This window comes from Sceloporus occidentalis, unplaced genomic scaffold (assembly GCF_023333645.1).
Source record: "Sceloporus occidentalis isolate IW3139 unplaced genomic scaffold, rSceOcc1.0.p SCAF_12, whole genome shotgun sequence".
NCBI classification, from domain to species: domain Eukaryota; kingdom Metazoa; phylum Chordata; class Lepidosauria; order Squamata; family Phrynosomatidae; genus Sceloporus; species Sceloporus occidentalis.
The window spans coordinates 3,902,288-3,916,422 of NW_028316992.1; the positions used below are offsets into that span (position 1 = coordinate 3,902,288).

Consider the following 14,135-nt stretch of genomic DNA (forward strand, 5'->3'; position numbering starts at 1 on the left):
ACAACCAGCAATTGTTAGGCTAGATTAGTACATAACAACCTGTTCCTCATCTCCCTCTGGACAACTTGGTTGCATTCTGCTGTAACATAAAAAAGTACTACATAAATAGGCATCATTTAAGATCATACACTTTTAATTTCCAGGGTAGCCAAGAGGTAGCTAAGACTCGCATACATGTCTATTTATAACTATCATTTGTTGTTTCACCTGAAGAAAAGGGTTGGCTTATACTGTGGTTTGTCTGAACGAGCCATGATCAAAATAGGATTTCTGATCTTGGCCTGTTTGAATAACTATGATTAAAGCAACTTCATTCTTTGATCTAAACAACAGTAATATTTCACTGAAAAGGTAAGTGAATGTAACTAAGCTTCCCCTCCAGATACAGAAGGCAGAAAGCCCATGCATATTTTTAGAGTAAGTTTTGAGCCCCTGTCATGGCATTTTGCAAACAAGCATCTCCCTTTTCTTCTTTAACTGGCGCTTCTCAATGCAGAAGAAATTTTGCCGTGCTTCAGTTCAGTCTGAGGACAATTAAGCAGCTGAAACCTGTTCTCTTTTCTTCTTGCTTCTTTGCTGGTAATGTCAAAAGGGAATATCCTGAAATGCATTTGGCAAGATGCTTTTTAAATTGGACCTGTTCCTGAAGACAACTTCAATCATCATCTCTTCCCAGATGAACTTTCTTTAAACATGTTCAGTTCCAACACCACCTTTGTTGTCCCTTCATCTAAAAGTACTTTCAGGCTGCATTCACACTGTAGAAACAATCCAGTTTGATGCTACCTTAATTGCCAGGGCTCCATCCTTCAGAATAATGCAATTTGTAGTTTTGTGAGACATTTAGCCATCTTTGTCAGAGAGCTCTGGTGTGACAGCAAACTACAATTCCCAGAATTCCATAGTATTGCACCATGGCAATTAAAGTGGTGTCAAACTGGATTATTTCTGGAGTGCAGATGCAGTCTCAATGGGGGCAAGAGGGAGAAACAGCCTTATCAAAAGACCTTTGAAGCACATATTATTGAAGGGGGGGATCTAACAAACTAACATCTATTTTTGCAGTGCAGTGCAATCCTTTGTTATATGTTTTTAATAGCAATGATTGTCTTTTAACTTGTCCTATAATGCATAGTCTTGAAGTGTGCTGACTTGTCACACAAAGAAAGAGTGAAGGAATGATAATATAAGCAAATGGTAATTAAATAGACATAAACTAAAGAATAAAAAGATAGAGGAATAGCAAGAATAATGGCACAACATTAACAATAGCAGAGAAATAACGGAACAGGGGAATATAATTTAAATCAGTAGCAGGGAAGGGCAGAATTTTGCACTTTCCTGTGGGTCCAGGGAAAAGCAAACTGCTGCAGACTCTCCTAACTTGTGTGTTTTTATAACTGTTGCCAGTTTTCATCTGTGAAATGTTGGAGGGTATGTACAAACCTTGAAAGCTGTTTTTCGCAGGAGACAAGGAGATGAAGCCACATCCTATGGCTTACAGTGACCTTTTAAAAAAATTATTACACTGGTCTTTTTGCAGTGGATTTCCTTGTTGCAGGGGCTTTCAAGCGGTGGTGACCACCCTATCTCTACCGTGGCTTTTCAAAATTGCTTTGGATTAAGCTTGAATAGGATAACTGGATTGTTTTTACAATGAGAGCTTCTGCTTTTTATTTATATCGGGGTGTGTATGAGCCTCAGGGGAAGGCAATGGCAAACCAGCTCTGAACAAATCTTGCCAAGAAAACCCCATGATAGGTTTGCTGTAGGGATGCCATAAACTGGAAACAATTTGAAGGCACACAAGAACAACAATGAGAGTGTGAGTGAATCATGTCATGAGCCTCCGCGTGTCTTAGTTTTGAGAGACAGACAAATAAAATAAGATAAAGTTCTTTTAACTGTTTTTCAAGGCAGATGTGGGAGACTATTTCCATCCACAGAGAGAAAGAGAGAGAAAGATTCTCCCTGCAGTTTATCAAACGGGATGAGAGGCTCTCAATTTCCAAAGAGAAGATAGCGAGGTCAATTCGAAAATTCACACAATTACGTGATTACTTATCACACCTTAAATTCACTGTAATGGCCTCCCTGAACACGACCCAGATTCTGTGGAAAGTAAGCCATCACATTGGTGGGTTCTTAATTGCGAATTGGCACCCTTGCGCATGCTCAGTGAGACTCCAGATGACTGGAGCATAGCATATTTAGGCAAGGGAGAGAGAGGAATCAAGGGACCCCACAATTTACAAAAGAGGTTGGAGGTGGGGGCGGGAAGAATGGTTGAAAGAACATGCTCTATTCACGTTAAAACGAGCATATATTCACTCTTGTCACGTTGAAATGTGAATATAGTGGTTGTCCAATAACTCTTAATTAGCAGGCAGCAGCCCCCCCTCAGCAATGCTGAAAGACAAGCGGAAGCAAAATTGAAGCGGAATTGCAGCGTGGCTTCATGGGAAACCCCCCTTCCAGATTGGGAGGGGGGACTAGGACCAAAGGAGACATGCACATCGCACCAAACAACAGTGCACTGAGTGAGAAGTTGCCTAGGAACAGGGGTTGTGACTTCGCTAGTTCACCTAATTTACTTAACTGTGGATTGATGTGTGATTGCGTTCGGAATGCGTTCAGAATGCCAGTGATCGCGTGTAATAACCTTTCGCGCAATAACGTGAATATGCATGATTGCGTTCAGTATGACACTGGATTATACTTCCAGTTTCAGTCATGTGATATTGTCCCCTGTAAGAATGGATCCCTGGTATTTTCAAGAGCCCTACTGCAGCCAGGCTTATTTTGAGGTTGTTGTTAAATGCCTTCGAGTTGGTCCCAACTCATAGCAACCCTATGGATGAGCCATCTCCAATACCCCACTACTCTACTTTGTTCCTACAAATCCATGCCTATGAACTCTCTGACTGAGTCTATCCATCTAGCATGCAGTCTTTCTTTCTGTTGTCCTCTCCCTTTCCTAGCATTGTTGTCTTTTCCAATGAATCATGCCTTCTCATGATGTGGCCAAAGTACAACTGTCTCAATTTGATCATCTTGTCTTCCAAACAAATTTCTGGCTTTATCTGCTCAAGGACTCATTTGTTTGTCTTTTTGTCTGTCCATGGTCTCCTCAATACTGTCCTCTAGTACCACATTTCAGATGCACCGATCTTCCTTTTATCTGCCTTCTTCACTGTCCAGCTCTCATATCCCTACATGGTAATAGGGAATACATAGGCTTGGACAGTTCTAACTTTAGCGTTCACAATTCAAAGGTATAGCCATGTTAGTCTGTAAAATCAGAATGCAGAGAGATCTTGTAGCACCTTTGACACTAACTGAAAGAAAGAAATTGGCAGCATGAGCTTTTATAGACTTGTTTACTTTCTCAGCTTAGCGTTCAGAGTTATAGCTTTACACTTTAGGATCTGGTCTATTTCCTCCATAGCTGCCCTTCTCTTCTCTAGTCATCTTCTTATTTCTTGACTGCAGTCCCCGTTCTGATCTATGTTTGATCCTAGGTACAGGTACTCATTATTTAGATTTCCTCATTGTCTTGGTTGAATTTGCATAGATCCTCCATAGTCATTATTTTTGTTTTCTTTATGTTCCGCATCAAGCCTACTTTTGAACTTTCTTCTTGACTTTCCTTGGCAATTCCTGCAAGTCTGTGGTCTTTATCACACGGGGACCTATGTGCTTCCATCCCAAAAATGGTTACAGTGTTGGCATCCCGGAAAAGCAAGCCCATTCACTAATGCTTATCACACAGAGAGCACAACAAGGGGTCAAAAGCACATTACTTAGGCAAGAAAGTGTGTCAACAGCGAATTTGGGTTTCAGAGGAAGGCAGAGGAAGGCACCCTTTGCAAGCTCTTAAAACCACAAACACACGCACACACTAGAGAGAAAGAGGAGTAGGCTGCTCCATAAACCTGCCTGGTTTCAGTCGAAGAAGTTAACCTATTTTAATGTTGGCCCCTTCCTACTGCCAAGTTGTGCATGTCTGATCTTGAGCATGATAGAGAGGCATGAATTTATATTTCTATGAAGCCTTTTGGCCTCTTTTTAATTGGGTCATGTCCTCCATTTCCAGGTGTCTTGTCCTCCTGGGCGGTGAGGACCCTCCTCCAGTCTTGCCTCACTGCCTTGCTCCCTTTGACTATTAAATCCCAGCATCCACACCAGCATCCTCCTCGACAGTTCCCCTCCCTCTCTTTCTTATTGCCCTTCTATAGTGAGGGCGGACCACAGGCATCAAGCGGGGCTACTGCGCCTGCTCCCTTCTAGCCGGACACGCATGCGCAGTGAAGGCCTGGGCGCGCGCCTTACAGGCAAAGGGGGGGGAGAGAGAGGGAGAGATTTATTTAATTATTTATTTACTTGGCCGTCCCGCGCGTGCGCACGGGGGCGCCTCTATCCTTTTGCAAAGGGAACCTCTCTTCTTTTGCAATTGCAAATTGGGATCCCTGGCTGGAGCTGCAGTGCAGAAGCGCAGAGCGGCTGAGGTTGAAGCAAGAAGAGGCGACCCAAAAGGGATTTAAATCAGCAGAGACAAGGGAAAAAGCACGGACCCATTCACTCCACAGCCTTAAGCAGACTCCAATTCAGTATTATTATCCAAGCCAGAAATTTGCACCCTTTCCCCCCCTTTTCGAGGACCGCAGTAAGTGAGCTGCTACTCTGTTATACTCTCTCTGGGGTGAAGGTGGGGTGCATTAAAAGTGTGCTTCCATAGATGAAATGGGAAATAAGTCTGCTTGAGTAAATCTTAAAGAAGAGTCCTAGATTTTCTGGGATATATATATATATATATATATATATATATATATATATTTCCCCTTGGCGCAACTTAAGTTGGCATTGTATGGGATTGTTGCTGCTGCTGCTGCTGTTGTATTGTGTAGTGCCTTGTTATTTGCAAGGGATAAAATAGGGATAGTGAGGGAGGAAAGGTAAAAAGGTGTTTGCAAAGGATGCAAAGGAAGAAAGGTATCCGAAGGAGAAAGAGGTGGTTTGGTTTGCAAAAGCCATATATATATATATATATATATATATATATCTCCCTCATTTCCTTATAAATAGATCTTTGAACCCCTCTTTTTTATGGTGATGCAGATCTGGAGAGGAGGATCTGGCCAAGTTGGCCCCTTGGAAGCGACCCAGGTGTCCATTGGCTGTCAAACCGCTTTGGCTTCGTTTGCAGACTCTTCTCCTCCTTTGGAAGGGATGGAGATGGAGAGCGGGGACTCACTCCGGATTTAGATGCTAGAGGTCGGGATTTAAGAGTTTGGGGGGGAGGCGTCTGCGTTGTAGAAATGATGCAGTCTGGTCCCACTTTTAAGCGCTGCGGCTCCTTCTTAAGGAATCCAGGGATTTGTAGTTTTACAAGGTCTCTAGCTTTCTCGTTTGAGTTTTCAGGAAGCGTCCCGACAAACTTGGAAGGAGGTTGTCATTGTTGTTGTTGTTGTTGTTGTTGTTGTTGTGTGCCTTCATGGCGACCCTAAGGTGGTGAACCCATCCATAACTGTATGATTTTATCTGTACTACGTGTATGTTGCTGCCTGTCTGGCTTACAGAGACCCTAAGGCGGTGAACCTATCATGGGTTTTTCTTGGTAAGATTGGTTCAAAGGGAGGTTTGCCACTGTCTTCCTTTGAGGTTGAGAGAGTGTGGCTGGCCCAAGGTCATCCAGTGGGTTTCCATGGCTGAACCGGGATTTGAACCCTGGTCTCCAGAGTCCTCTTCCAAAGTTTAGACCAATGCACCATGCATATTGTCCATGCATAATGTAAATCCCATTGATTCAACTGATCTGCTCTTTGGATTTTTTTGGATCTGAAATCAGCCTGGCTTCTTATTGTCCTTTTGGATGCTGGCTTCCCTTCCTTCCTTCCTTCCTTCCTTCCTTCCTTCCTTCCTTCCTTCCTTTTGGCAACATTATTGTCTTCTCGTTCTCCTCTTGGATGCTGGCTTTTTCTTCTTTCCTTCCTTCTTCTCCTTCTCTTTCTTTTTGGAAGACATTATTGCCTTTTTATTGTCGTTTTGGATGTTGGCTTTTCCTTCCTTCTCCTTCTTCTTTTAGAAGACATTATTGTCTTCTCATTTTCCTTTTGGATGCTGGCCCTTCCTTCCTCCTTCTCCTTCTCTTTGGAGACATTATTGTCTTCTCATTCTCCTCTTGGATGCTGGATTTTCCTTCTTTCCTTCCTTCTTCTCCTTCTCCTTCTTTTTGGAGACATTATTGTCTTCTCATTTTCCTCTTGGATGATAGCTTTTCCTCCTTCCTTCCTTCCTTCTTCTCCTTCTCCTTTCTGGAGACAATATTGTCTTCTCATTCTCCTTTTGGATGCTGGCCCTTCCTTCCTTCCTTCCTTCTCCTTCTCCTTCTCCTTCCTTTTGACGACATTCGGGGGGAAAGGGTCTCCTTGTCTATTAAAAAAAACATTGCACCAAAGGAGGGAGAAGCCCCAGTCTGATCAAAGCTTTTCGGAGGGATCAAAAGCACCATGATCCCCAGGAAGGACATCCAAAGACAATATTGATCTTCCCTCCTTGCCCCTGAATCATAATGTTTGATTCTGCAATCTCCTTCTTCTGTTAGATGAAAGTCTTTCTGACATTTCCACAGCCCCTTTCTTCCCCTAAGAGGAGAGGCATCAAAAGAAAGGTCGTTTGGGTTTTGGGTCTGTGGCTGTTGTTTGTTCAAGCTTGAATGATCTCCGCAAGGTCACCCAACCCTGTGGTTGTTGTGTGCCTTCAAGTCATTTTCAACTTATGGGGGACCCTATCATGGGGATGGCTTGGCAAGGTCCCTTCAGAGGAAGTTTGCCATTGCTGTCCTCTGAGGAGGCTGAGAGAGCATGACTTGCCCAAAGATCATCCAGTGGGTTTTACATAGCCAAGCCAGAATTTGAACCCCGGTCCCCAGAGCCCTGCTAGTCCAAAGGTCAAACCCATTTGAAAGAGGGACGGTGAACCTATCATGGAGGTTTTCCTTGGCAAGATTTGTTCATTGCTTTCCCTTGAGGAGGCTGAGAGAGTGTGACTTGCCCAAGGTGGGTTTCATGGACGAATGAGAAACCAAACCCTGGTCTCCCAGTGTCTAACTCTCAAAGCCATTAGGATAAATGGGAAGATTTATCCAGGAGGATGCTTTAGCTTTAGCCAGGATACTATTTCCTCTGTGTTTTTGCCTTGAAAAAGACAAGAGAGAAACATCAGGAATAAACTGTCCTAGAACATGGACACATAGCCCCAAAAACCCACAAAGAACTATTAGAGAGAGGCGTCTCTTTGTGGGCGCTTCTGCACTGTAGAAAAGATGTGGTTTGATCTGATCCCACTTTAAGGATCCCTGGGGTGTGCAGTCTTGCAAGGTCTCCTGGAGCCCTGCTCCATCCTATGGAATCCTGGGATTTGTAGTTTTATTATACAGTATTTATTTATTTACGGTATTTATACTCCGCCCTTCAGCCCTAAAGGCTCTCAGAGCGGCTTACAATCACAGTGGACCCTTGTTATCCGCTGGGGCTTGGTTCCAGGATCCCTGTGGATAACAAAATCCGTGGATGCTCAAGTCCCATTAAATATAATGGCAGAACAAAATGGTGCCCCTTATAAAAAATGGAAAAATCAAAGTTTGATATTTGGAATTTATACTACTTTTCAATATTTTCAAGCCGTGGATGCTTGAATCTGTGAATAAAAAAATCTGTGGCTAAAGAGGGCCGACTGTATTATTATTTTTAATTAGACAAAAGGTCTCTCAGCCAAAGAGCGTGCGCTGGTGCCCCACCAAACTACAAATCCTAGGATTCTCTAGTTACAGCGGTGTCCAACAGCATTATTTCTGCAGTGTGGGAGACCTTAGTCCAACTGGAAAGGGAGCGTCCACACTGCAGAAATAATGCAGTTGGAATCTGGATGGCCTTCTGTCGGGGATGCTTTGATTGAGAGTTCCTGCATGGCAGAATAGGGTTGGACTGGATGGCCCTTGCGGTCTCTTCCAACTCTATGATTCCACTGGAGCATTAAAAACTCATTGGGTGACTTGGGCGAGTCACAGTCTCTCAGCCTCAGAGGCAAACTCTTCCTGAAGAAACTTGCCAAGAAAACCCTATTATGATAGTGCGGGAAATGACTTGAAGACACACAACAGTAACTATCACAACAAGGAAATGGGGAAAGAGAGAAGAAGAGTGAGCCCACTCTTTTCCCCCTTGAACACTTTCCTAGGACTGTAGTGTAATATGTAAATAATAATAATAATGTATACCCCGCTCTTCAGCCAAAAGGCTATCAATAAAAATAGAGGACAATGAGGAGGAGGAGTACTCAGGGTGTATCTATTTTTTATTTATTTAGTATCTACACACTAGAATTTACGCAGTCTGACACCACTTTTCACTATTTATTTATTTATTTGTTTATTTTTAGCTGCCATCCTGTAGAAGCCTGGGATTTGGTGTAGTTTGCACCAGCAGCACTCTCTGGCTGTAAAACTACAACTAGTAGGATGGAGCTACAGCACTTATAATAAAGTGTGTGTGTGAGGGGGATTTAAACTGTATCTTTTCTATATTGTAGACGCGACTTAAGCGAGAGAGAGAATGTGTTTGTATATGTGTGTGTGTCTATGAAAGAGAGACGCTGATTGGCTGGAGAGGCGCGCGAGGCGGGGAGGGAGGGGCCGGCTGGGGGAGAGCTCGAGGAGCGCGCGGAGGGGCTAAAACAATACAAATGAAAAACAAGGGAGCAGGTTGAGGCAGAGAGAGCGCTAGAAGATTGTGGGGCTCGCGCGCGGGAAAGCCGGGCGTTCCATTCGGCGAGGCACCCCTCCACAGCAGCCAATCAGAGCGCGAGGTGGTGTCTCGCGCAAGGCTGGCGGTTGGGGCGCTGCAGTGTCACACCTGACTGTTGGGGGGAGGGGGGAGGAGGAGGAGGACTGCGGTGCTGAGGGAATGGCCTCAGTCAGTCAGGCTGGCTACTCTGAGAGGGCTGGCGCTGCTCTCCCCTAGCCAGAGTTAAGGCAGTGTCAATAATAATAATAATAATAATAATAATAATATATTATAATATAATAATAATAATAATAATATTATAATTTATTATATATTGTAATATACAATAAAATATTGTTATTATTATTATTTCTATCCCGCCTCTTCAGTCAAAATCAAGGTGGCTTACATCAGTAAAAACCATACAATACAATGAAATAAACAAAACAAGATCTCACTATCCCCACCCTCCTTAAAACAAATTGACATAATTATTACACAACATAACAATGACTGTGGTAAAAACACTGTTAAAATAATTAAAGATAAGAGGGGGACGATAAGGGTGTGAGTAAATCAGGGTAGGCCCTGTGCTCTTTTTCCTCCTGCCATCCTCCCCCCCCCCAAAAAAAAAAACCTAGGGCTGCGTCCGCACTGCAGAATTAAGGCAGTTTGGTGGCGCTTTTAACTGCCACGGCTCCATGCTGTGCATTTTTCTGTGGGTCTTTCTGACTGAAAAGGCTGAATTGTTTCACAAACCTATATTCCCTAGCACTGAGTCAGGGCAGATCAAGGCTGCATCTGCACTGCAGGAATCATCCAGGTTGACAGGGCTTTAACTGCCATGGCTCCATGCTGTGGAGTCATGGGATTTATAGATTTGTGAGACATTGAGTCTTCTCTGTCAGAGAGCTCTGGTGCCACAACGAACTACAAATTCCAGGGTTCCATAGGAAGGAGCCATGGAAGCTGAAGGCTGCACCTGCAATGCAGAAATCATCCAGGTTGACAAGTCTTTAACTGCCATGGCTCCATGCTGTGGATTCCTGGGATTTATAGATTTGTGAGACATTGAGTCTTCTCTGTCAGAGAGCTCTGGTGCCACAACGAACTACAAATTCCAGGGTTCCATAGGAAGGAGCCATGGAAGCTGAAGGCTGCACCTGCAATGCAGAAATCATCCAGGTTGACAAGTCTTTAACTGCCATGGCTCCATGCTGTGGAGTCATGGGATTTATAGATTTGTGAGACATTGAGTCTTCTCTGTCAGAGAGCTCTGGTGCCACAACGAACTACAAATTCCAGGGTTCCATAGGAAGGAGCCATGGAAGCTGAAGGCTGCACCTGCAATGCAGAAATCATCCAGGTTGACAAGTCTTTAACTGCCATGGCTCCATGCTGTGGATTCCTGGGATTTATAGGTCTGTGAAACATTGAGCCTTGTCTGTCAGAGAGCTCTGGTGCCACAGCAGTTCCCAGAATCCCATAGTGTTCAGCCATGGCAGTTGAAGTGGTGTCAGACTACATTATTTCTGCACTGCAGATGCAGCCTGGGATGACAGGGAAGGCTGGCTTGTTTCTGAAGGGTCCCCAGAGGTTTCTGTTCCCTCTGCTTGAAATATTAAAAGGACTTTTGTTGCTCAGCCCAGAAAGCCCAAGGCAGGATAAATGGGGACATATTTGCTCCACAGTGGCAGAGTTGGAGTGAGGTGGAAGGAGGGAGCACTGGGGAAGAGAAGTCATCTTGGGAAGCCCACATGCATCCTGCCCACTTGGATATGGCAGCCTCCTCTGCTGTGGAGGATGTTGCTGGAGAGGCCACTTGGCAGAGGGAGTCCAGGCTCAGTGGAGCAAAAAGGACTGGGATCAGAGTAAGCCAAAGTCCTTGGCTGTCAGTCTTTCCCTGCTTTTGGCTCCCTAAACCCATCTCTCTCTGCCAGAAACCAAACCAAACACAACAATAATGCAAATGCTTCCTGCTTCTCCATGCATCCCTTTCCAGGAAATTCACTCCACCCTTTACTCTTGTCAGTCTCCAGAGCCTTATATTCTGCCTCACATGCAGTGGTGTTTGGTTTTTAAATCTCCGTCAACCATGAGCCCCTTGTGTGTATGCACCCTAAGGTTTCATATCCTTCACCTCCATTGCTGGAAATCCTCCTTCTCTCACATATGTTCTCTCTCGCACAGATTACTCAGTGTAGGTGTGACATTCCCTGTTGGGGCTTTCTTGTCTGGACAGATCAAATTTACTTTTCATCTCTCTCTCTCTTCTTTGGAGGCCTTTAAACAGAGGCTGGATGGCCATTTGTCACAAGGGGTGCTTTGATTGTGAGTTCCTACATGGCAGAATTGGGTTGCACTGGATGACGCTTGAGGTCTCTTCCAACTCTATGATTCTTGCTATGGCGGGCGTCTCTGTGGACATGATGCCCTTTGCTAGATAATTCCCTGCCCTCGCTTCCATTTATTTTGTGGGAAATGGCTGTCAGACATAAAACAACTTAAGTCGAAGGATTTCATGGCCGGCATCCATAGTTTTTTGTGGGCTTTTTGGGCTATGTGGCCATGTTCTAGAAGAGTTTCTTCCTGACGTTTCGCCAGCATCTGTGGCTGGCATCTTCAGAGGAAGATGGCAGCCACAGATGCTGGCGAAACGTCAGGAAGAAACTCTTCTAGAACATGGCCACATACCCCCAAAAGCCAACAAAAAACTATGAAACAACTTAGTTTGGAAGGATTTGGTTCTGTCTTCTTCCATCCTGTCCCCACAACCGTTGTGTCCTCTGTGCTTGTTAGGAGTGCAGTCAACATTCGTATCCTGCAGATCGCCCCACGCCATTTCTAGAGACCAAGGGACAGACAACCTGGAGCCCTTTGGATTTTTATTTTTGGACTGCAGCAACAGACAACAACAACAACCACAGAGCCAGTAGCCAAGAGCTAGAGATGCAAAAAATGTGCAAGATGCTGTAGCTTGGTATATAAACCATGAGCTCCTTGGTCCCCTGTGGCAGAAATGTTGATGATAATCTCTGACACCAGGGACATCCCACCAAATGCACAGATTGAGGAACAGAAGGTGGCAGGGAAAAGCACAGCAGCTAACCTTATGTAACTGCGTTAAGGTAGCTGAGGTAGGAGGGATCAGACCTGACAGTGAAAGGTAGGTCAGGAGGGAGAGGAACAGCAAGAGAGACAGTCAGTTTGTGGTGCTGCCAGGCATAACAATTACTCAGGACTTTGCAGGTGAACTACCAGAGGAAGAGTCTCCGCTTGGTTAAATTCAGCTTTCCGATGAAATCATTATCGACGCTGCTGTGAACAGAGTTGTTGACCACAATGCTACTTTCTGCACAGTTGACCCCAGTGACCTTGCTATTAACAGTTGGCTTTGCCTTTCCCTTAAGAGCATAACCATCCAGCCATCAAAGCCCTCTGCACCAGAAGGAGACTGGAAGTGAAAGCATTTCCATGACATTTCCATGCATCCATCTCTCTTAGACAGGGAAGAAACAATACAAAGTCGATGCTTGGGAGTGAGTGGTTCCATTCCTCTATCTCTATAAAAGTTCCAGTCTAAAATATGTGAGAGTAGTAGGTGTGCAATTCGGATCTTGTTATTTTGCAGACAACAAACACTATGGCGGGCTTCATCACGATGGGACACAGTTGTTTCTCAGCATCTCTATCCTGTGAAGAAAAGCAGCCGTCTCTTTTAATTTGAAATCTGAAGTTCTTTCTGGTCATCACAGCAGCCTCTGAAGGGCTTTCTTCTTTTCGCAGCCACTGCAGAGCAAACCAGACTCTCCCTGCATCGGCGGCGGCTGCTGCTGCTGCTTCTACTGCTGCACTCAGGGACTGATTTCCTCTGCAGTGTGTGTGCATTTTTGTGTTTGTGTACATGAAAAAAAAGGTAAGACCTGTTTGGGATTGCCCAGTTTTCTGTACACACACTATGAACCTTTAATCTCAATTAATGTGCCCTCTGATATTTTCACATTAAAGAGGCACCAATGATTATTCTGGTACAAATGAAGATGCGACGGAAGAGCCACAAATATTAAAATCCTGTCCATTTTCAGTGTGTAAACTTTTGTCCTTTTCATTGTGAACCATGGCTGTCCTTTCAGGCGAGGTGTTTGGATAATTGCATTTTTCGTGATGATTTCATTTGGCAAAGCAGTAACAAATCATTATACTCTATTCATCAGATGGGAGTGGAGATAATCTTTCACTAGTCCTTACAGATCTTCAAGAGATTCCAGTGCCAGTTCTCTATACAAAGGAATTAATTGTAAAAATACCATTGGTGTGTTAGAACAGCATTGTGTTAGAAAGTGTTAATCAAAGAGAGCAAGACGAGCAGCTGACCTTTACAACTGTAAAATGAATTGCTCACAAATTATATTCTTTGTGATACTGTTGTTAACTTATATTTATTGCCAACTCGTAGTTACATAATGTTATTTACTGTTTTAATGTGAACATAGTTTTGTTGACAGGGAGTGTTTCAAAACAACAAAATTAACTTCATAGTATTGCTTCAACTGGAATGGATAGAAAGGCATCAGCTAGGAAACTGTGTTACTTACTGTAGTGGAATATGATCCCACTGGATTCCTTCACATCCAGTAAACAGTAATAAAATAAGTGTCACTAGGAAGAGAGAAAAAGAGAAAAACTCTTCTCTTCCACTGAAACCCTAAACATGTCTATCAAGTTAGTTCCATTGAGATCAATGGAGATCCTAGAGATCCTAGATAAATGTGTGTTGAGATCCTGTATAAATGAGCGTGGGATTGCAGCCTTGGCTATTTTTGCATAAGGCCTGCTTGCTGCTAATGCAGCAATGGAAAAAGAATGTGATTTTAGGAAGGTAATGAGGCAGGTGTTTAGAGATCAGATCTTTTACTGATTGTGTATTGATTCACTTGTTATATATATATTTGGATATACTGTGTCCTGTAATTTTTTAAAAGTGTTGTGTAGAGCCACACTTATGGGGGAAGACCTTTTTCATAAAAGTTATGTCACTTTATTGAAAAAGTATCAGAGCTTTGGGTAATTCAGTGAGGTGCTACTTAAAATTAGTTGTCTAATATATGGGTCAAGTTAAGCTTTGTGGATTCCTCCAGCTGTTCAGCATTTTGTCTGTTGTCATATTGCATAACCTCATTCCTCTTTCTGTAGATGTCAAAGATGCCTGTCCTCATAAACCTACAGGAGAATGTGTCACATTGCATCACTGATGCTGATTTTTCAAATAAATATACAAGTCTGTGTCCATAAATATATGCATTCACCATTTCAAATAGCCCTGTGAGAATACACAAAGCAGTCCTTACAGTC

At 43.6% G+C, this 14,135-nt stretch overlaps 1 protein-coding gene across 1 annotated transcript in view; it reads left to right on the forward strand.

Moving 5' to 3' along the window:
- Positions 1–4,405: 4,405 nt before the first annotated feature.
- Positions 4,406–14,135, forward strand: part of VSNL1 (visinin like 1) — a 104,801-nt gene continuing 95,071 nt past the window's right edge. Inside the window, exon 1 of the mRNA XM_089477637.1 lies at positions 4,406–4,666. The gene's annotated coding sequence lies outside the window, so the exon portion shown is untranslated. The remainder of the gene's footprint in view (positions 4,667–14,135) is intronic.